Source organism: Zalophus californianus, chromosome X (genome assembly GCF_009762305.2).
Source record: "Zalophus californianus isolate mZalCal1 chromosome X, mZalCal1.pri.v2, whole genome shotgun sequence".
In the NCBI taxonomy this organism is placed as follows: domain Eukaryota; kingdom Metazoa; phylum Chordata; class Mammalia; order Carnivora; family Otariidae; genus Zalophus; species Zalophus californianus.
In genome coordinates, this window is record NC_045612.1 from 104489955 (window position 1) to 104512490 (window position 22536).

The following is a 22536-nucleotide window of genomic DNA, read 5'->3' on the forward strand; positions in this document are numbered from 1 at the left end:
GGTATAAATGGATTGTCTATTTAGTGACACGTTAGCTCCTGGGGATTTACTCTTTCTGTTTACCCACCATAAAAGCATAGAGTGGGCAGTACCAGTGCAAACTTCAAGTTAAACCAATAAATGTGCTTCAGCTTCAACCCACGAGGGCAACTATAAAGAAAGGAAAGCTAGAATAAATTATCTTTTTTGCCAGTACCAACTCCAATTAGTGTTAACTGTGATGGTGTTTTTGTCTTTTTGTTTTTTCTCCTATGTGGGTTCTTTCACCTCAGGAAGTATAACACGTCTTTAATTTGCCTGCACTACAGAATAGCATCAAGAAACATGATTTTTAGTCAGCGCTATCTAGTCTTACTTAGATTATAACCAAAGGATTGACTGTACATAGATTGTGCATTTTTTCCTTATATACTTCTCCTGAACTATTTCATGACTCTTTTGTTGAGATCATTATAATTAATAAAACAAACTGCATCAATATAAATGAAGTATGGCACCCTCTGACTTCACTATATTAACCATATTCTGGAGCTGCCCATTCATAAACCTGACTGGGGAAATATTTGTTCACATCCCCGTTTGTCCTTAAATGTTATGTTCTACACCATCGCACCCCATTTTCCAAGATGAGTATGAGAGAAAAAGACCATAAATTCTTTTATCTCTGCATGATAACCCCTTTTAGTGTGATGCTACAACTTCTAACATGAGGTAAAATCCATGTCTTGTATCTGGGCTTGGCCTTATAACTTGTTTTGGTCAATGAGACATTAGCAAAAGTGACAGAAGGACAGACATGAAAAGTACCTTTGTATTGGTGCTTGCACTCTCTCCCTGCTCCTGGGACCCCTGCTGTCAACAGATGAATTAGGATGGGCTAGCCCTCTTGGAGATGAGGCAGCACATAAGGAGAAAAGCTCAGTCACTTAAGCTGAGGTCCCAGACATAGCAATAAGCCCAGCTGACCTCACACAAAGCAGAGACAAACCGTCCCAGCCGAGCCCAGCCCAAATTGACGACCTCACAGAACTGTGAGCAGATGATTGTTGTATTTTGGGGGTTGGTTGTTATGTAGCAAAGACTAAATGATACAGTTAGTTTCGTTTAGTAAGGGTTAAGGACTTGATGTAAGGGGGTAGGAAGCATCTATACACAAGCCAACATATGTGGCCTGACCCCACCCCCTACCCTGTCCCAAAACAAGTTGGATTCAGCAAAGTTCTCATCTGGATTTAAACTGAGTCACAAAGGGGAGTTTTCAAGCTACGGTGAATAACAGAGCTGAAAGATAATCTATTTTGACTATGGTGGCCATTACGTGGCCATTTGTAAGGAGAGGAAAAAGTCTGAACAAGAGAGAAGAACACAAAATATATACAGAGAAATGAAAAAAAAAAAACCTTTTGAGGATTGAGTAAGACAACTTGTGACCACTGAGACTGAAAGAGAAAGAAAGAGATGGACATACAGACAGAGACCTTTAGTTCCTAACAAATTTCCAGGCCCCAGGTCCAACTTTGAATGAGACACATTACACTTTGATACCTTTGCACAGATTTCTGTATGATTTTCCTAAGGGTTCTTACTCTTCAGGTTGCCAAAAACAAAGCCCCAAAGATGTTTGATTACATAAGGGTAGAGGTTATTCTCTGTAATACAAATAGTGAACTAAGATAAATATTAATTATATAAGTGAAGCATAACATGTAATTCTTTTTTGAAAATGGGAATAGAATGAAAAAATTATATTAGTGTCTTTTATTGTTTTACTTATCAATATTAAGATCAACTACTGCATCTAAGTGCTATATCTCTTTGTTTTAAATTAAGTAGAAATGAAACTTTGAATAAATATAGCCAATATACTAATAGTTGAACACTACACTTTACCAAACAGGACTAATCTGTAGATTCATTAATGGTATTGAATAAATGTCAATTTCCTGATTTTGATAATTTTACTACAATTATGTAAGTTGTTAAAATTTGGGAAAGGTGGATAAAAGGTACACAGGAACTCTCTATGCTATTTTCGGAAGATTTTTCTAAGTTGAAAACTGTTTCAAAATAAAAATGCTAGATATGCAAGATACTGGACTAAGAATATCTGTTTATCTTTCTTTCTCAATGAAATCCCACTGAAATGACAAGGACTGGATGAAGAAAACAGTCCATTCTCACACTAAAATAAAATGATGGATGTCATCAGCTAACTGGAAGATTTGCAGATTTTGTGGGTGTAAGTAAGCGGGTGGGATCATTTGTCTGAAGAACCAGAGCAAAGAAAATTTCCACCCCAAACAGGAGCAGGAGGGTTCTGTTTTTCAGGAAAAGAGCTATTCTTCCCAATATATCTCTGGAGACCCTCCAAAATGAGCAACAGTGAGTTCTGAGACACAACTCATGAAGCAATAATCATGCCAATTCATTAAACAGGACTTCCCAAACATTTCTGCAACCCAACATATTCAGATGATTACATTCATGTGGAATGGTAAAATGACACAAGAAGTGTGCTTCAGGTAGATTTATCTGATGGAAGTTTGTATAACATATGCAGAGTGGAATTATCTGCAGACAAGAAGAGTGTTCTACATGGTAATACAATAACGTAGGCCAAGATTGCAGACAGATTTCATACTGTGCCAATGATACTGTACTGATTTTGACTTTCTGAGACACTACTGAATTTTGAAGTCATATAGAGGAACATTAGGAGAGAGTGTCAAGATCAAATGAAATGTCTGCCAAGGACCATATATCACGTACATACCATTTTTGACTTAGGCATGAGGCAGTAAGTATTTGAATCAGCAGGTGGGATCTGTGCAATTATGAAGCAGGTAAGAATTAGGACTATTAAGATAATTAATAATAAAATGTTAACACTCTGGAAACCAGTCACATGTGTCAATTTCTCTTTCTCAGTTGGGTCTGCTACCAAATGAGATTTGGAGTTAAAGGACAGGCAAGAATCAAAGGTGATGGAGACTTTTGACATCAGTAAAATAATTAACTAATGGCAAATTAAGAGATGATGAAGTGATTTTTATTGTTTAATATGACGGAAGGGAGGTAGTACACAGAAGATGAGAAATAAAAGAGGAGAGATATTGGGGCCACATGGAGATGTCCCAGTGAACCCTTCTAGTAAGTAGCTGGGCATATGGGATTTGTTTTATGGAAGAGAAGGCATTGAAGGAAATACAAGGTAATTGTTAAAGCTGTAAAAGCAGATGATCATGAAGGATAAAAGGAGAGGAGGCAAATGAACAGTGAAAGAAGATGAAGAAAGGAGAGCTGTGACATGGACATCACTAGATAAGAATATATCAACTGCAGCAACAGCACACACTCACATCCAGTGTTGACCTCTTTACATTTTGTTTATTTGTATATTACAAAGAATCAGAAATCATTATGGAAGGGAAAATTAGAAGAAAAAATAGCAACTTTAACGTTTATTTAATAGCAATGTTTCAATGGTGTCCTTTTCTTGCAACTGATAAAATTCGAAGAGCAATAAGCATGCTCTAAAATGTTTCCTTCATTCCTTCATTTTCCAGTGAAATTTGTTCCTTTTTATTTGACATATATTGGAAAGGCTCTAATCGAATTCTAATTCAGCTGCTTTTATTTTGTTCTCATAATTGTGTTTCAAATGTCATTCACACGAATGCCTGCAAACACAAATACTTTTTAAATATGACTCTTAATTTTGCTTGATCTGACCTAAGAAAACTAATAAGGAGGTGGCCCCTGTCTTCTGAGTTAAAGGTTTTAATTGAAACCAGTCTGACAAGGACTGATTGTAAATCATCCCTGGCTTGTTATGTGTTCAATAGTCTGTTAACTTGTTGGTGGTCCCAGATCAATTCTTGGAGAACAAGTGTCCATTTCATTAAAACTCCTACCTCAACTGCAATCAATTAGTATCCCAAATAGACTGTTGAGAAACCATTTCCTTTATTCTTCACTGGTAAGAAAAGTTCTTTGTCACTCTGCAAGTACATGAAATAGGTGCTACACGCCTGTTCTGGATTTAAATTAAGAATTCTGTTCCCAGAGTTTTCTTTGTTGTATTTTAATGACAATTTTGTCTCTTCAAATAAAATTCAAATTGTGACCTGAAAAATTCTGAACATGTATTATCTTATAGGATTCTGCGATGACCAACTGGAAGATACCAAATAGTCTATAAATTTCTAATTCATAAAAAAATTGGAAGGTTTCCAAAAATAAAGGGCAAGTGCAAATGTTTTATCTCACACACACACACACACACACACACGCACGCACGCACACGCGCGCATGCGCACGTCAAACCAATACAGATGAACTCTATTTTAAGTCACTGTATCTAGCTTAGCTGTGCAAGCTTACAAAGGATTCCCCCCAAAAATCCTCCCAACCAAATACCTACCTATAGTTCTAAACCAAAAGAATAAGAGACTATAGGCTGGACTTAAAAATACATTGCCTTTGAGGTAGTATGAAGTATAATTCTGAAGTACTTTGTCATTAGTTGACTAAAGCTATTTCTTCAAATTCTCCAAAACACAATGTATAAGACTTAACTGGATGTCAAGGGGGGATGTCTCTTATAATTTATAAATCAAATAAAGATTCCCCACCTTTTCATGTGAAGGGTTTTCATTTTCCTGACCCCTGTGTAAAATAGTAAGTAATACAGATTCAGAAAGTATGTGAGAAGTATTTGGAGCATTGTTTCTAATTCTTCACTCCCACACTGTAATAGGATTATTCATCTGTGACTTTCGCCCTATGATTTTGAGGTGCCTCCTACTGGAGTAGGGGGAGTATATCCCTTTAACACATTTGCTTTAGTCATTGCTATGACTTCCTCTGGACAATAGAAGATAGATGGAAGTGGCACTGTGACTAATTACTAGCTGAACCTTTGAGAGGTATTCCACATTTCTGCCAACTTTCCTGAAGCTTCCACCCTTTGCCATGCAAAGAATATGCTCTAGATAGCTAATGTTCCTTCAGCATGGATTTCAAAATTAATATATAAGGAATAGACTTGAATCTATCCCAAAACCTGGAATCCAGCATAACTCAGTAGCGCTCAGGCAAGAACAGACAAGATCAGTTAAAATACAGCCAAGCTGTAGACCTCTGCCAATGAAATAAATGATTGGTGGGGCAAACTGTGTTTTTGGGTTGTTAGGCAGCATTATCACTGTAGGCTGCCTAGTCAAATTCCATGGCAGGGTGCCATTTTCAGCTCCTTGCCTTTGCCTTGGAAATTTTAGCAGATGAAAACAGATGACAGGAATAAGGGTACTAGTACAGCAGGTCTATGAAATCCAACAGACCCTTACGAAGCACCAACTGTAGGGCTAGATTCTTCAAGAACTAGAGATTCAAATCTACTGACTTGGTAGAGCACCATCAATCAATGGTATGCACTCATCATTTATAGAATAATTCACACAAAGCATCAGAAAACCTATTCTTTTTAAGTTCCCATGGACATATACCAAGACTGACCATATCTTGAAACATAAAACAAACCTCAGCAAATTTAAAAGACCTGAAATCATACAAAGTGTGTTCTCTGATCACTGTGGAAACAACCTAAAAACAAGTAACAGGAAGATAAAGGAAAATCTCCTAACATTTGGAAACTACACAATACACTACTAAATAATCCATAGATCAAATAGGAAGTCTCAATGAATATCAAAAATACACTGAAGCAGAGGGGAGGTAGTGGGGGGGATGGGTCAAATAGGTGATGGGGATTTAGGAGTGCAATTTTTTGTGATGAGCAGAGAGTGATGTATGGAAGTGTTGAATCACTATATTGTACACCTGAAATTATTATCACAGTGTATGTTAACTGGAATTTAAATTAAAACATAAAAATGCATTGAACTAAATAAAAATGAAAACACAACTTGTAAAACTTATGGGATGAAGCCAAACCAGTGCTAAGAGGAAATCTGAAAGCACTATGTTAGAAAAGAGGACAAATTTCAAATCAATAATAGCAGTTACCGCCTGAAGAATCTAGAAAAATATCAAAAATGAACCCAAAGCAAGCTGAACAAAGAAAACAATAAAGACAAAGGCAAATACCAATGAAACTGAAACAGAAAAGCAATTGAGAAAATCAGTGTTCTATGGAAAGCTCAATAAAACTGTCAAACCTCTAGCAAGACTGACAATGAAAAAGACAGAAATTATTAATATCAAGAATGAAACAATCAAAATTACTTCAAACCCTGAAAACATCAAAAAGATAATAAGAATACTATGAGCAATTCTACATATATTAATTTGGCAACTTAAATGAAATGGACCAATTCTTCAAAAAACAGAAAATGCCACAACTCACCAAATGTGAAATTGATAATTTTAACAGTTCTATAACTATTAAGGAAACTGCATTTGTAATGAAAACTCTTTTAGAAAAGAGGGCGCCTGGGGAAAAGAAATCTTCATGTCCAGATGATTTCACTAGAGAATTCTATCAAACATTTAAAAAAGCATTAGCATAAACTCTATACAACTTCTTCCCCAAAATAGAAGGGGATGGAATACTTTCCATTCATTTTATGAAGCTAGCACTAATGTGATATCCCTTATCAAATATCCCTTATGAACATATACACAAAAATATCTAATAAAATATTAGGAAATAGAATTCAGCAATAAATAAAAATAATTATACCACAATACAATGGAGTTTATCTTCAAGGATGGTACAATATTCAAAACTTAGTCAATGTAACACACTATATTAACAAACTAATGAAGAAAATCACATGATCATATCACCTGATGCAGAAAAATAATTTAACAAAACTCAACACGCATTCTTGACAATACCTTTTAGAAAAATAAGAATAGAGAGATAGGAGTATCTTCACCTTGATAATGAGCATCTATAAAAACCTGCAGCAAAAACAAACAAAAACAAAAACAAAAAACCTGCAGCAAGCATTACACTCAATGGTGAAAGACTGAATGGACTGAATGATTTCCTTCTAAAATCTGGAACAAGGAAAGAATGTCCACTCTCACCACTCTTATTCAATACAGTGCACAAAGATGGGAAAGGAAGAAATAAAACTGTCCCTATCTGCAGATAACATGATTGTGCTGTACTAATGGAAACTGGCTCATATTGGAACTGTGTCTTCATTTTGCATTATTTTCACATAAATCAGTCTCAGTAGCAATGATTAATAACTATGTATTGTTAAACTTAACTGAATAAATAACTAAATCTAGACTTGTGAAACTTAAGATGCTATGATTTGGGGCTGGGGAGGCACCCCAGGATTTATAAAAAGGCCCACAGATAAAATAATGCTTGCTCATAAAGAATAAAGAAAAAAAAAACAATTCTGATATTTGCTGTTACTTAAAAATTTTGCAGTTTCAGATACAAATTTTAATATATTTATATATACCTTAAAATTTCACTGTGAAACATTCTGCTTGCTGCTAGGAGAAATTTTTGCCCAAATTACACAGTACAAATCACTATCATGAAAGATATCAAGAATTGAGAACAAGAATCTTTAATAATTACACAACACACATAACACATTTTACTAAAATAGTGAAACACAGAAGCAATTTTAAATACCACAGTATCTTAAAATAGTAATATAATATCTACAATCTCATTTGGGGCTTTTATAGAGTAGTCTATATATTTCCTTTGTTAACTTTCTTTAATTCATGATTTTGCCTTCAGTCACTCCAGGAAATTTTAATTTCACTTTCAAGGAGCTTAAGTCTTCATTCACCAGAACTAAAAACTTTTACCCACCTTTTACCCTAGAAGATAGCTCTCTGTCTGGACTTAACAAATAGAAGAGGAGGTTCCTGCTCCTGTCCATCACCTTCTGGGTCTTGTCTCCACATAATGAGTAAGTAAAGGGGGGGTATGCAAATTCATGTAAAGATGTCTGGATTCTTTTACATTTTTTTCCTCAGAAGTCCTCACAACTTTTGTCAATTACTAGTTTGCCCATAACTGCTTCCTAGGTACTTGAATGAAAATGCATGCAAGATCATTGTACCTAGTAAAATAAAAGCTTTTTCAAATGTCCCAGTTTGAGAATTCCTAAGAAGATACTTGTAAGAGTCTCATTTTTGTTATTAAAGCTAAATCATTTTGAACACTTTTGAAAAGAGATTAAAATCATTATAATAAAACTCAAATCAAAGAAATTGCTTTTATCAATAAGGAAAATCTAAAACCTATATACTGCTAGTGTTATTTTCTTTCTCCCACCTTCCCTCTATTTTTTTTTTTTTTTATGTTATGTTAGTCACCATACATTAACTCATTAGTTTTTGAGGTTGTGTCCCATGATTCATTGTTTGCGTATAACACCCAGTGCTCCATGCAGAACGTGCCCTCCTTAATACCCATCACCGGGCTAACCCATCCCTCCACCCCCTTCACCTCTAGAACCCTCAGTTTGTTTTTCAGAGTCCATAGTCTCTCATGGTTCGTCTCCCCCTCCGATTTCCCCTCCTTCATTCTTCCCCTCCTGCTATCTTCTTCTTCTTCTTCTTTTTTTTTTTAACATATAATGTATTATTTGTTTCAGAGGTACAGGTCTGTGATTCAACAGTTTTATACAATTCACAGCGCTCATCGGTTTTATCTTTTTTATTCTCTTGCCTCCAGGGAAGCGAAATGTTTCATGAAGATATATTTATTTTAATGACTATCAGTCTAATAGAGTTAATGAAATTTCTAGAGGAGTTTAACTTACCTTGGGAAAGGATGGTTTATATACTAGTATTTTGTAAATATATTTTTCAATGAGAAGCTACTTTTTTCCTTCTACTAATGGAATTTCAGGTAAAGGAAGGTTATAAATAAGCATGATTTAGAGTGCCCCCTTTTCTGGGCACTACAGATAGTAGGCAGAAAAGCCAGAATGACCAGTCCATTAACACAGAAATCTATTAGCACAATTCTTTTTTTTTTTAAGATTTTATTTATTCATTTGAGACACACACACACACACACACACACACACACAGAGAGAGAGAGAGAGAGAGAAGCAGGCTCCCCGCTGAGCCAGGAGCCCGACGCGGGGCTCGATCCCAGGACCCTGGGATCATGACCTGAGCCGAAGGCAGACGCTTAACCATCTGAACCACCCAGGTGCCCCAGCACAATTCTTTTAAAGTTACTTTTGCAAATTCAGTAAAAACAGATTCTGAAATAATTAGCTGTAAAAAGTTACTTAGGGTAAAGCCTAGTACATACAATCACATCCTCAACTTTAAAAGAAAGTTGTTTTTCTTTTGTAAATATAATACAGAACAATCATCAACTCATTGTAGTATGCCACAAGACACGGAGCATGCATCAAGATGGTCATATATCTTTGATATTAGTGATTCCATTTATAAAACCACACATGCACTTGTAACAGGCAATTTAAAAACAAATGCACAAAATAAGAATGCAATACCACTTTACACTCACCAGGATGGCTAAAATTAAAAAAAAAAAAAGAGAGAGAGAGAAAACAACAAGTTGGTGAAGATGTTGAAAAACTGGAGCCCTCATATACTGTAAACATATGGTTTGCACTGTTTGAATGTAAAGTGGTACAACTGTTGTGGAAAACAGTTTGGTACTTTCTTAAAAAGTTAGTGTTACCTATGACTCAGCAATTTCACTACTAAGTGTATACCTACATGAATTCAAAATACGTTCACACAAAAACTTATACACAAATGTTTATAGAAGCATTATTCATAATATCTAAACAGTAGAAACAACCCAAATGGACATCAAATGATGAAGGGATAAACAATACGTATTATGTCGTTGCAACAGAATATTGTTCAGCCATAAAAATAATGGAGTACTGCTACATGCTACAACAAGGATGAACCTTAAAAACATGCTAAGTGAAAGAAGGCAGTCACAAAAGACCACCTCTTGTACGATTCTATTTGAATAGGCAAATCCATACAGGCAGGAAGTAGATTAGTGGTTGACAGAAAATAGGAGTAGGGTGGAATTGGGAGGTATGGGGTTTATTTTTGGAGTAATGGATATGTTCTGGAATTAGACAATGATTATGGTTGCATGACATTGTGAATACAGTGGTCCCCCCTCCCAACCATTTATCTGCTGTTTCAGTTTTGGGGGTCTCCGTTACCCATGTTCTCAGTTACCCCTGGTCAAGTGCGCTCTGGAAGCAGATGATTTTCCTGACATATTGTCAGAAGGTCACTAGTAGCCTAATGCTCCCTCACAATGCTTATTATCAGTCACCTCACTTCAAGTCATCATGTAGGCATTTCCTCATCTCCTATCATCACAAGATGAAGGGTGAGTACAGTATAATAAGATACTTTGAGAGGTAATTCACATTCCTTTATTACAGTGTTTTGCTATTATAATTGTTCTTTTCTATTATTAGTTACTGTTGTTGGTCTCGTACCATGCCTCACTTATAAATTAAACTGCATCAAAGGTATGTATTTATAGGAAAAAACAGTATATAGTTTGGTACTATCCACAGTTTTACACACCCCCTGAGGGTACTGGAATATACCCCCCATGGATAAGAGGGGGACTACTGTATACTAAAATCCACTAAATTATACACTTTAAACTGCTTAAAATGGTGAATTTTATGTTATGTGATTCTGAGTAAAAGTCCAAATGCACTCATGGACCAAACATACAAATTAAAATAATAATTAATGAGTACCTCTCAAATCTTCCCCCACCCACCATTTCCTGGCAACCACTAATCAATTTTCTGTCTTGGATATTTCATACAGATGGTAACATACAATAGCTGGTCTTTCGTGACTTGCTTCTTTCACTTAGCATGATGTTTTTAAGGTTTATCCACGGTGTAGCCTGCAGTAGTACTCCATTCCCTGTAAGGTTTAATGAAATAACTATTGAATTACATAGATAATTCTCAAAAAAGAGTCACAAAACCAAAGCACAATTATTGACTTTCATTTTTCTTTCTAGATATGGATTATCATACACAAAATATTAGGGAAACATCAGAATTTACACGAATAGAGGATTAAACTGTATCAGTAACAATTCTCGTGGATAAATTTGGAGAAATGGGCAATAGTTGGCATAAAAAATATGCCCACATCATCTCATATTAAAGAGGGCACATATTGCATGGAGCACTGGGTGTTATACACAAACAATGAATCATGGAACACTACATCAAAAACTAATGATGTAACATATGGTGATTAACATAACATAATAAAATAAAATTAAAAAAATATGCCCACTATGAAAACAGGTATTGCTTCACATGACCAGCCCCTAAAACTAACTGAAATGAGCCTAACTGGAACCACAGGAATGTACATATTAACATGATATAGATAAAGAGATAAAGATGAAATAAATCAAAGATGTCAGTTCAAAATGTATACAGAAAAAGTGATTAAGGAGTGAAGGGAATTGAGAAGTCTCTAAGTTTCAGTATAAAAAAATATATTAGAATGTTCAAGTTCTCCTTCAGTATAAAAAAATTATCTTACCTGTGATAATGAAAGATCTGCAATTATTTAAATGTCATTTTTCTAAACACCTCTGCATAAAATTATTATAAAATATATTTTAAGAATCGTAACACATATGAATAATAAGCTCATATATGTTAATGTATCTACAGTTGTCATAAACTTCATTTATATATAAAAGTAAATAAAGAAGGAAGCAAAATCATTTGTGAAATGAAAGGGCACAGAGCCCTACAGAGTTTCCACAAATGCCACTGTAAAAATACATTAAATTATTACACAAGATGATCATATCCTGGGTGATATGTTTAATAAGGAATGAAAAAGAGAAAAAGAAAAAAAAAACTGCTGAACGTTACAAGATTAGGGAAATCTCTTTTAAAAATACAAACAGGGCGCCTGGGTGGCTCAGTTGGTTGAGTGTTAGACTCTTGGAGTCTGCTTCTCTCCTCCCTCTGCCTCTGCCCCTCTCCTCCGCCCCCCAAATAAATAAATACATCTTTAAAAAATACAAATAGCCAATATTTAAATCTTATTTAAAAAATTAAATAGACATGACTTTTTATCCAGAAATTATACTTTGAGAAATTATTTCTAAATATATCACCTCAGGCACTTCCATGTTTTGTAGATAACAAGGTGAAAAGTGAGTGAACACTACACAAGAAAAGCACAAAAGAACTCCCATTTGCATTCTGTTGCTTACATCTTCTCCAAGGGTTATTTTAATTTCACAAAATGAATGTATATATTTAAGTTTAAAACTGGCAAATGGAAGATATGAATACACATAAAACCGAGCTTAGAAAATTAGAAATTCAATTACTTACCTTACACGATAGACAGCGTATTTTCACATGGTTACATACAGAGAGAAACAAAGTCTGAAATTTTACAAATAGATGTTATAGATAGATGTGTTCCCCCACCCAAATAATAATTTGGGGTAATTTTTTTGGAGGGAGGAGCGGTAGAGCAATAGTTTATACTATATAAGCAAGACAATATATTCTGTCTTTAAATATAAAGGCTTATCTACTATTTCCTTATGATATATATAATGCAAATTATACATATAATTCTAATCTTGTTTTCTGCATCCAACTGATTTATTACACCCAAATTAAAGGAATATTGTAAATCTAGGATACATTATAAAGATAAGTTATGTTTACACACTTTTATAGTCGTTTGGTTGATTTAGACGTCCTGGTACCATGTGTATGTTTTTGCTTGCCTTGTGTTTATACTTTTCTACATAAAGTTATCATATGCAGTCTTCTACAAAAAAAACCACATCAAAGGTGCAAATATGATATGGCATGATATTCATCATAGCATTATTTAAAATACAAAACAGAAAAAGAAAGAAGGTTATGTCACAGGAAATTGAATTAATTAATTAATTAATTAAATTATGGTATATACTTGAAAAGGATGATGTCTACTTATATTAATATGGAAATATATCCACATTATGTTATTAAAGTACACGGATGGATAAAAGAAAGCATATAAAATATCGTTAGCAAGATATATGAAAGGATATTTGTCTAAATACAAATAGTAGTCACCTCTGTGGTGTGGGATTTTAGGTGATTTTTATTTTGTGCTTTAATCTATTCATTTTTGGTGGGTACTATCATCCCATGAGTGCAGAAATTAGTTCCTGAGGGGCAAACAAATCTGGGCTATTACAATAGTTTATGGCATTCTAAAAGCCACCATATATAAACAGATATACCACATATCTGTGGTTTTAAAATCTCATGGGGGGGGTTGGTTAAAATCTGAACCTTTCTAAAAAGGATGGGAAACATTTTGCTTTAAACTATGGCTTTCAGTGTTTGAATTTTCTACATGCACAGTTTTGCTTAATCACACACGCACACATACACACGCACTCATACACACACACACACACACACACACACCAACAGAACTATTTTCACTTTGAGAAACAAAGTTTTTTTTTTTATTTTGAGAAAAAATAGAAGGCTTATTACATTTTTATGAATATTTTCACCATGAATGATAAAAGTAGGCAAAAAAGTAGCATGGCTTAAAAAGGTAAGGCCTAGTAATTGCAGGTAGATAAGGTACTTCTATGTCTTAGAATATTCATTAAAATCCTTTAAAAATCTATTTACATTGATCCAGATTCTTTTCACGTAAACTTGAGGTCTGAACAATGTCCTAGAAAAATTGTACCAGGCAGAATTAAACAGGCAAGGAAGAATTTATGAAAGGCAATTGCATTAGGGGAGAGAGACAGAACTCAACTCCACCAAAACAAAAGGTGAGAGAGATTTTTTTTTTTTAAAGATTTTATTTATTTATTTGAGAGAGAGAGAGAATGAGAGATAGAAAGCATGAGAGGGAAGAGGGTCAGAGGGAGAAGCAGACTCCCTGCTGAGCAGGAAGCCCGATGTGGGACTCGATCCCGGGACTCCAGGATCATGACCTGAGCCGAAGGCAGTCGCTTAACCAACTGAGCCACCCAGGCACCCAAAAGGTGAGAGAGATTTTAAGCACTGGGATGAGCTAGTAGAAAAGTACTGGAGGACACTGGGGGAGGGGATTGGTCAGTGTGATTAGGCTATGTGCGTTTGCTACTTGACACACTTATCTATCAAAGTTAGACTCCTACTCCCACAAAGAGACTAGAAAGAGGGCACCTTAGTTTCCTTGATGATTACATATCAAAGAGAAGGCTCCCAAGTCTTTGAGAAAGACACCTCTGAGATGTAAAACTGGCAAGAGCCTGGGAGATGATTTATACCTCAAAGGGGCAGGAAAGAATTGAAAACTTCAAGTTTTCTAAAGTTAAAGCTCTAAGAACACGGAGGTGAGGGGCCTATAACAATGAAGAAATCTGTCTAAAGTTAACCAAGCTGAGGGAACATTAAGGCTGTCTTTGTCAATAAACATTCTGAAAAGTGCTTTCATTTATGAGGCCCCTAAGTTACCTTGTGGTTTTCTAAAATTACTTTATATTGTTATCGTACAGCTAAAATTAATGCAACACCCCAGAGTGACTCCAAAAAGAGCAGTTAAGTTCTCATTATATATATATATATATATATATAACCTGAGGGGTAAAAAACTCTATAGTTTTAAAAAAGTGACAATGGATATTGGCGAATTAAAATTGGAAGTAAAATATTTTAAATCTTAAAAAATTGCATATGCACATTTAAGGGGGTTCCTTCTAATATCCATGACTGATGACTTGTGGTAGTTAGTATTCAGCATAATATTCCTTATTAGGAAGACTTAACTTTTCCTTTTCTTCTCTTTCCTTATGCACCAAACCCTATGCTACTCTTTCTTTCTCTTTTTCTTTCTTTCTTTCTTTCTTTTTTTTTTTTTTTTTGAAGAGGGAGAGAGAGTGTGGCGGGGGGTGGGTGCAGAGGGAAAAGGAGCAAGAATTTCAAGCAGGTTCCCCACTGAGTAGGGAGCCCGACTTGGGGCTTGATCTCATGACCCTGAGATCATGACCTGAGCTGAAACCAAGAGTCGGATGCTTAACTGACTCAGCCACCCAGGCGCCCCAACTACTCTTTGTAATTAAGATAAAAGTAGCAAAAGTGGTGTAACATTTGTAGAAGAAAATTGCAGAGAATGTGAGTGTTTAAGAGATTTTCTCCTGTTTGATCATCAAATGTGTAATTTATAATTTTATTAATACTTTAGACATATGCCTACATGATGTGAAACAAAATATCAAAAGACAAGGAATGATATTTTCTTGATTGCAAGTAGATAACTGAATAATTGTGTGCTGATAATTATGGGCTGGTATGTTCACCACTGAGAACCATGGGGGATGTGAAGTACCTTTTTTTTATGTGTGTCCTGCAGCGATATTAACTCTACTGGACAAAATAATCATTAGCATATCTTGAAAAATCTTGGGGTTCTATCTAGTTCTTAGTTCACTATAGCTATTTATTTGCAATATTCTATATGCTTTTTTTTTATTAACATGGCCTTAAATTGAGAAAAGGAAAATGTGAATATTTTGAAGTTACAGTGGCGAAGCACATTCAGTCAGACTTCACACACTGTAAAATCTGAACACTCAAATGGAAAATTGCTGAAAACAGCATCTCAAGGCTTCAGGACAGTTCATTATGGCAGGCTCTGCTGCCAATGTGATCTTGAAGGCCATAGATAAAGTGCACTGTGTTATATTTTAAGACTGCATCATAATTAAGTGCTACCACTGTGTCTGTGGCTTCCAGAAAAGTTATTAACAGCACTCGGTCAGATAATGAGAAACACAGATCGTGCAGATATTTCTTTTAATTTGCTAGAATCCATACCCTAGTATAATTGTTCTATTTTCTTTATATTTGGGGATGGCATTTTTAGTATAAAATTTATATGTCTAACATCTTGTTAGTGAACAAATCTACACATTTACCAAGAGTTTCTCCTCTGATCTCTTTCAAGCCTTAGCTGTCAAGAAATGAAATCATAGGGGATATACATATACATACATGAGATGCAAATGTGGAGGGTATGAATTACACATTGTAATACATATTCTGTAAGTCATACCATAAACTTAATATAGAAAGCCAGACCAATTACCCTTCCATAAATTGTTCCTTTGGACATTAAATACACTTAAAGCCTAACAAAGATTTGTATGTCCTAGTAGAAAAGTCAATCTGTGGTTTCCTAAAACCACAGGTGTCTGAGGTTTCTCAGCACAGATTATCTCCCCAAAACAGTGTTTTCCTTGATGGTTTTTGTCTGCTTGGAAACATATCTAGCCCTAATGGAGAAGAGCAGTGCCTGTAACTCCTTAAAGGCTGTCCACCTGGTAGGAGAATTATTATCTCATAAAATGTTCTCACCACTTTCGTCCTTTGCTACAGTGACTGCTCTCTAACATTGCTTATTTTTTGTATTTGAGACAAGGGCTGGGCATATGGGTGGTAAGGGACCACAGGGGGTTTGTGGTAGTCTCACTATTCCATGTTCACAATATCCCCACCTACAAATATTTGGAACAAAATGACTATGTGTATCTCTCCCCAAGCCCTAGGCAAATATGCATTTAAAGATATGGCTTAAAACACAGTCAAATCTTTACTTAGATGTTAAAAGACAAGTCTTTGTGTAAATAAATGACTGATATAAGGTTCATTTCCATTTCTGAGGAACATACAGACAATAGTTTTGAGCATTACAACACTGAAGTGGAGTCTAGGGATGTGTTTGGGATTCTTTGATAAATAGTCTGATTAGGTCCAAGGAGGTTAGATTTGGAGAAACAAGAAAGTAACTCAATTGATAGCTGAAGAAGAGAAAAGAGGTTCATTTTTCTTCATCTCTCTTCCCTGGCTTCCTTTGCTTTTTATTTTCAGAAGTGCTATCATTGAAAATGCCTCCAGGGTGTAAAAGGAATAGAGGAGAAGGAAGGGATTGGGTAGAAATTCCAGATACCAGTGAACTTTGAGGCAAAGAGACAGAAAGAACAGATGGAAATACCAAGATACAGAAGGAGGGAAGGAAGTTAACAAAGTTCTTCTCAAGTGGTTATTTGTAAGCACTGGTTGTATTTTAAAATGAAAATGTTATATTGTCAAGATTCTATCACTTTTGAAATTCATCCAGTGGCTGTGAATTCAGGGCCTGCTGTGTGTCAGGCTCTGAGGATTCTGTCCTCAGGTCCACAGAGGCACACAGACTTTACGTCCTTGCTACTCGGCGCACGCTCTGGGGATTGCAGCATTGGCATCACCCTGACTCAGAATTTGCATTTTTACAAGATCTCCTTTTAACTCCTATGCACACCGAACATCTGAGAAACGCTACTTTAAATATATGACTATAAAAGTGTGTGAAACAGACGTGCCTTGACACTATGAGAACACAAAAAGGGGAGCCACTTATTTTGAGGACTAAAGAAAGACTTCACCTGGAAGGTATACATTAGACCTGAAGAATGCACCGAGGTTAATCAAGTGAATGTCTGTGGTGAGGGTGGACAGTGATCTGGGCAGAAGGAATACTCCTTGGTGTATGATCAAGAAAATTTAGTTTGGCTGGACGATAAAGTAGAATACAGCAAACAGATGGATGATGGTGGGGGGAGGAGTGTGAGGTAAGTGAGGACTAATGATTGCTGGGCTGACAAAAAACAAATAAGGATTTGGGACTTAATCCTTTGAGTAATGTGGAGTGAGTTACTGATGGTTTTTAAGCATCTGGTTTTCACAGTGTGGAGAACAGTTTTGAGGCAGGAGAGGTGGCAGCAGAAAGATGCCCTGATGTTAGCACATAGGACCCAGTTTCTTCAGGCCTGGGGTTGGATAAATTGTATCTTAACTATTTCTTTGTTTCAGAAATACAGAAGAAATCAGTATACTCCTTAAAGAGTCTTAGATTATTTTTACTCATTTTTGTGTTCTAGAATGGAAATATTTTCTTTTCAACAAAGCAAAAATCAGTAGTTGTTTGTGTGATCATTTTTCCAGTCTGTTTGGCCTGGAGAGAGGCCACTATTTGCTCTTTAAGGCTCAGCTTCAAGGCAGCAAGAGATGAAATCCATAGCTACATAGAGGACATAGTGGAACTTCTAAATGAATTTAGTTTAGTCTTTTAGATTTAAAATGTTTAATTCTCTGGGATCTGTTTCTTAGCAACGTAGATCAATGATGAAAATAGCCAAATCTGAGCATCAAAACACCTGCCAGGCTCCCTGATGCATGAGAAGTAAAATTAATTTAAAACAATAAGGGCTTATGTCTGGGATTCTGAGTGCATGAGTGTGAGTGTGAGTGTATGTGTATGCATGTGTATTTATAAAAGTGACACTGGATAACTGAGGACTTGTTGATAGATGAATGAGATGGGAGGATATGTGTGTGTATGACAGACTAATCAGTTCTGAGCAGTGATAAAAAAGGTTTCACTATAGACCTTTATAACTATGAAGATTTCCACACTTGAACTGAACTCAGAATAATAAAATAAAATAAAATATTTAAGATCATTTTCAATACAATTTTCACAATATTTTATGCAATCCCTGCTGGAAACCTTTAAACTTAGCTTGAATCATCTACAAACACATACTTCCCAGAGCATAAAATTGTCGCAAACTCCAAGGCCTACTTAAAGCCTGCCCTGAGGCAAGTGAGCACTACTACCGATACGCAGACACACCACAAACTCCAATAAATTTTACTTCGTTCTAGACTTGAATTTCTAGGAGAGGACCTTATTTTTGTACCTTAGTCCTTTCTCTATTAATTCTTTGTTGACTTCTTGGATCTCTGATCCCAGTTCACACCTATCAACATATATTTTAGACAAGAAAACTCAGGCTCCGCTCAGGCTCCATGGAGCCCAACCACCATAGGGAGCAAGTGAGTCAAGGCAGTGATAACATCTCCATGTTCCATACAAATGGGAAATATGAGGAAATGTTTCTTACATTTTAGTAATCCTGATTCTTCATACAAGGGCAATGATATGCAAATTCTTTATTTTGTTGTAAAAGACTATTTTTTAAGAGTAGTTCTAGGTTCACAACAAAACTGAGGGGAAGGTACAGAGATTTCCTATATCTCCCTCCCCCCTACATGCACAGACCCTTCCCCCCATCATCAACATCCCCCACAAGAGTTGCATACTTGTTACAGTTGATGAATCTACACTGACACATCACAATCACCCAAAGTCCATAGTGTACCTTAGGGTTCACTTGGTGTTAATACATTCTGAGTTTGGAAAATGTATGACATAGTATCATACAGAGTATATTCACTGCCCTAAAACTCCTGTGTTCTGTCTATTCATCTCCCATTCCCCCACCCTTAATCCTGGCAACCACTGTTTTTTTTCTGTCTTCATAGTTTTGCCTTTTCCAAAATGTCATATAGATGGAATCATACAGTATGTAGCCTTTTCAGACTGGCTTCTTTCACTTACTGATATGCATTTCAGTTTCCTCCATGTCTTTTTGTGGCTGGATAGATCATTTCTTCCTAGAACTGAATAATATTCCATTGTCTGACTGTACCACAGTTTATTTATCCATTCACCTACTGAAGGATGTCTTGGTTGCTTCTGATTTTTGGCAGTTATGAATAAGGCTGGTATAATATCTGTGTACAGGTTTTTACGCGGACAAAAGTTTTCAACTCCTCTGGGTAAATACCAGGGAGCACAACTGCTGGGTCATAAGGTAAAAGTATGTTTAGTTTTGTAAGAAACCATCAATTGTCTTCCAAAGTGGCTCTACCATTTTGCATTTGATCCTACCAGCAATCAGTGAGAGTTCCAGGGCCTCCACACCCTCGCCAGCACCTGGTGTTAGTGTTCCAGATTTTGGCCATTCTGATAAATATGTAGTGGTATCTCACTATCCTTTTTAATTTGCATTTCTCTGATGACTTTTATGTGGTACATCTTTTCATATGCTTATTTGCCATCTGTACATCTTCTCTGGTGAGGTGTCTATTAAAATCTTGGGCCCATTTTTAATCTTGTTGTTTGTTTTCTTATTGTTTAGTTTTAGGAGTTCTTTGTATATTTCAGATAACCTTTCTTTGTTAGATATATCTTTTGCAACTATTTCCCCCTAATTTATGACTTGTCCTCTTATTCTCTTGATATTACTCTTCTCAGAGGAGAATTTTTAGTTTTAATGATGTCTAGCTTATCAATTCTTTGTTTTCATGGATCATACCTTTGGTGCTTTAGCTGAAAGGTCCTCACCAAATCCAAGGTCATCTAGGTTTTCTCCAATGTTATTCTCTAGGAGTTTTACAGTTTTGCATTTTACATATATGCTTGTGATACATTTTGAGTTCATTTTTGTGAAGGATTTAAGTTTTGTGTCTAGATTCATCTTTGCCTGTGGATGTCTAGTTGTTCCAACACCATCTGTTGAAAGGACTAACTTTATTCCATTGTAATGGCTTTTGTTCCTTTGTCAAAGATCAGTTGACTCTATTTATCTGGGTCTATTTCTGGGATCTCTATTCTGTTCCATTTATCTATTTGTTCTTTCACCAGCATCACAGTGTCTTGATTACTGTAGTTTATAGTAAATACTGAAGTCCTATAGTATCAGTCCTTTAGTTTTGTTCTTCCTCTTCAATATTATGTTGGCTCTTTTAATCCTGTTTTTTTTTTTTTTTTAAGTTTCCCAAAACCCAGTTGTCAAAGATGCCATCCTGTCCTCTTATATCAAATACAAATTTTATTTTAGGAACTCAGATAAGTTTAAAGATAGACACAAAAGAGTTTTCCCAACTGATGTTTTCCAAAATTACATGTGAATTCAATTTTGAGTACACTAATGTTCCTAGTTCTCTGTAGTTTTACTTAGATTAAACTGCTAGAAGAGTATGGCAGGACAAAGACTATATACACGTATGTAATCAATCCTATTGCTGGAGCACACAAAGTCATACTGAGATACTGAGTTTGGCTATTTGTTTTGAGTTTTTAAGAAAGAGAGCATGGTTTCATTGTCATCTCAGTCGTTATCTTTAATAACCACAGCTAACATAAAAAATAGTGGCTACGTAGGTCTTTTAAATACCTTACACATATTAATTGATTTAATCTTCACAATGATCCTATGATGAAGATATGATTGCCCTCACTTTTCAGATTAAGAAACAAAGTCAAAGCATAGTTAAATAATTTCTCCAACGTCACATAGCTATTACGTAGCAGAGCTGTTATTGATCAGCCTTGAAAATGTGAGTGACTAATTCAGAGTGGAAAGGTTTAGGAGATTTTTAAAATCAAGGAGGTTTGGGTCCAAAACTGGACTTTAAGGATTAAAGTACAAACTCTTGGGCATAGTGATTAAATTCTGTTAACTTCAATTTGTTCACCCATAAAGTAGAAACCATATCCCCCACTAACAGGTTCCTGGGAAGATGAAAAGAGGTAAGGATGTGAATATGCTTACCACTGGTCCAGAGGCACAGAACGGACTCAAGAGAGTTTAACTGCTTTACATTTCCAATAAAATCTCTGTTGGTTGTAGCAATCAGCATTGCTACATAAACTTTGCTCTCTAGATGAACTTAGTTCAATTCTTTACATGCCAAATAGGTAACAATATTTTCAGAAAATTTTCAACCATGTATTACGTACACTCTGGCTCATTAGACTGAATGTACTGAATCACAAGATAATCATCAGGAAAAACAATGTGGTGGTTGTGAACAGTAGAAATAAATACAAATGTAGCTGGTTAAGGGAAGGAGAGGTGAATGCCTGTTGGATTCAGTAATTGTCCTTAACTCTAGAAGGCTAAATTGTACTAGTGGGGATGGCTGACTGTAACTCAGGGATGCTCCTGAGGACTAAAGTGGCAGGCATTTTCCACCTACCACTCATATATTAAGGGCTGCCATAATCTCATTCATGGTGGAACGAAGCCTGGAAACCTGGGCCTATAAAGATGACAATATTAAGTTGACCCATTCCCACACAAAGAGAAAGCACACAAAGCAGTGGGCCCCCGTTCTGCCCTGACTGGTTGAGTTTTTTGGTTTTTATTCTCTGCATCCAGAACCTTCCCTGTTAACTGTCATTTTCTTTTGTCCAGTTCCCCTGGGTGCTGCTATTGCCAGTGCACCACAGCCAAACTCAGATTTTCTAGTTTTCTATGTTCTCCTTTCTTCTGTGTCCCACAACTTCTCTCATATGTATTCATTGAGTCGATTGTTTTTGGAAAGTGGAAAATCACTGTATGTCCCCTCTCTCTTGTTCCAGCAGTTTTAAGCCCCTTATCTCCCTGGGTTAAAGGAACAGTCTGAAGGAATGAAAAGAGATTGGGCCAGTTCCTGGGAGACATGGGCTTTATGACTTACAGCCCCAGTTGTACGTCTTACTACCAGTGTGCCAAAGTTACTTACCCTCTGAGGAGTTCAAACTCCTTGTATATAAAATGGGAGAATAATTGTACCTGTGTCACTGGATGGTTGTAAGGATTATTTAAACAAGTTGACA

The 22536-nt window shown here is 35.8% G+C and overlaps 1 protein-coding gene and 2 non-coding genes across 3 annotated transcripts in view; 2 read left to right on the plus strand and 1 right to left on the minus strand.

Moving 5' to 3' along the window:
- IL1RAPL1 (interleukin 1 receptor accessory protein like 1) overlaps positions 1 to 22536 on the minus strand; it is a 1385574-nt gene that overhangs the window by 524051 nt on the left and 838987 nt on the right. The gene's annotated exons all lie outside the window — the stretch shown is intronic.
- On the plus strand, positions 18202 to 18281 carry LOC113931676. Its single transcript, XR_003522828.1, has one exon. It is a non-coding gene; the product is annotated as a small nucleolar RNA U2-19 (small nucleolar RNA).
- LOC113931675 lies at positions 18444 to 18514 on the plus strand. Its single transcript, XR_003522827.1, has one exon. It is a non-coding gene; the product is annotated as a small nucleolar RNA U2-30 (small nucleolar RNA).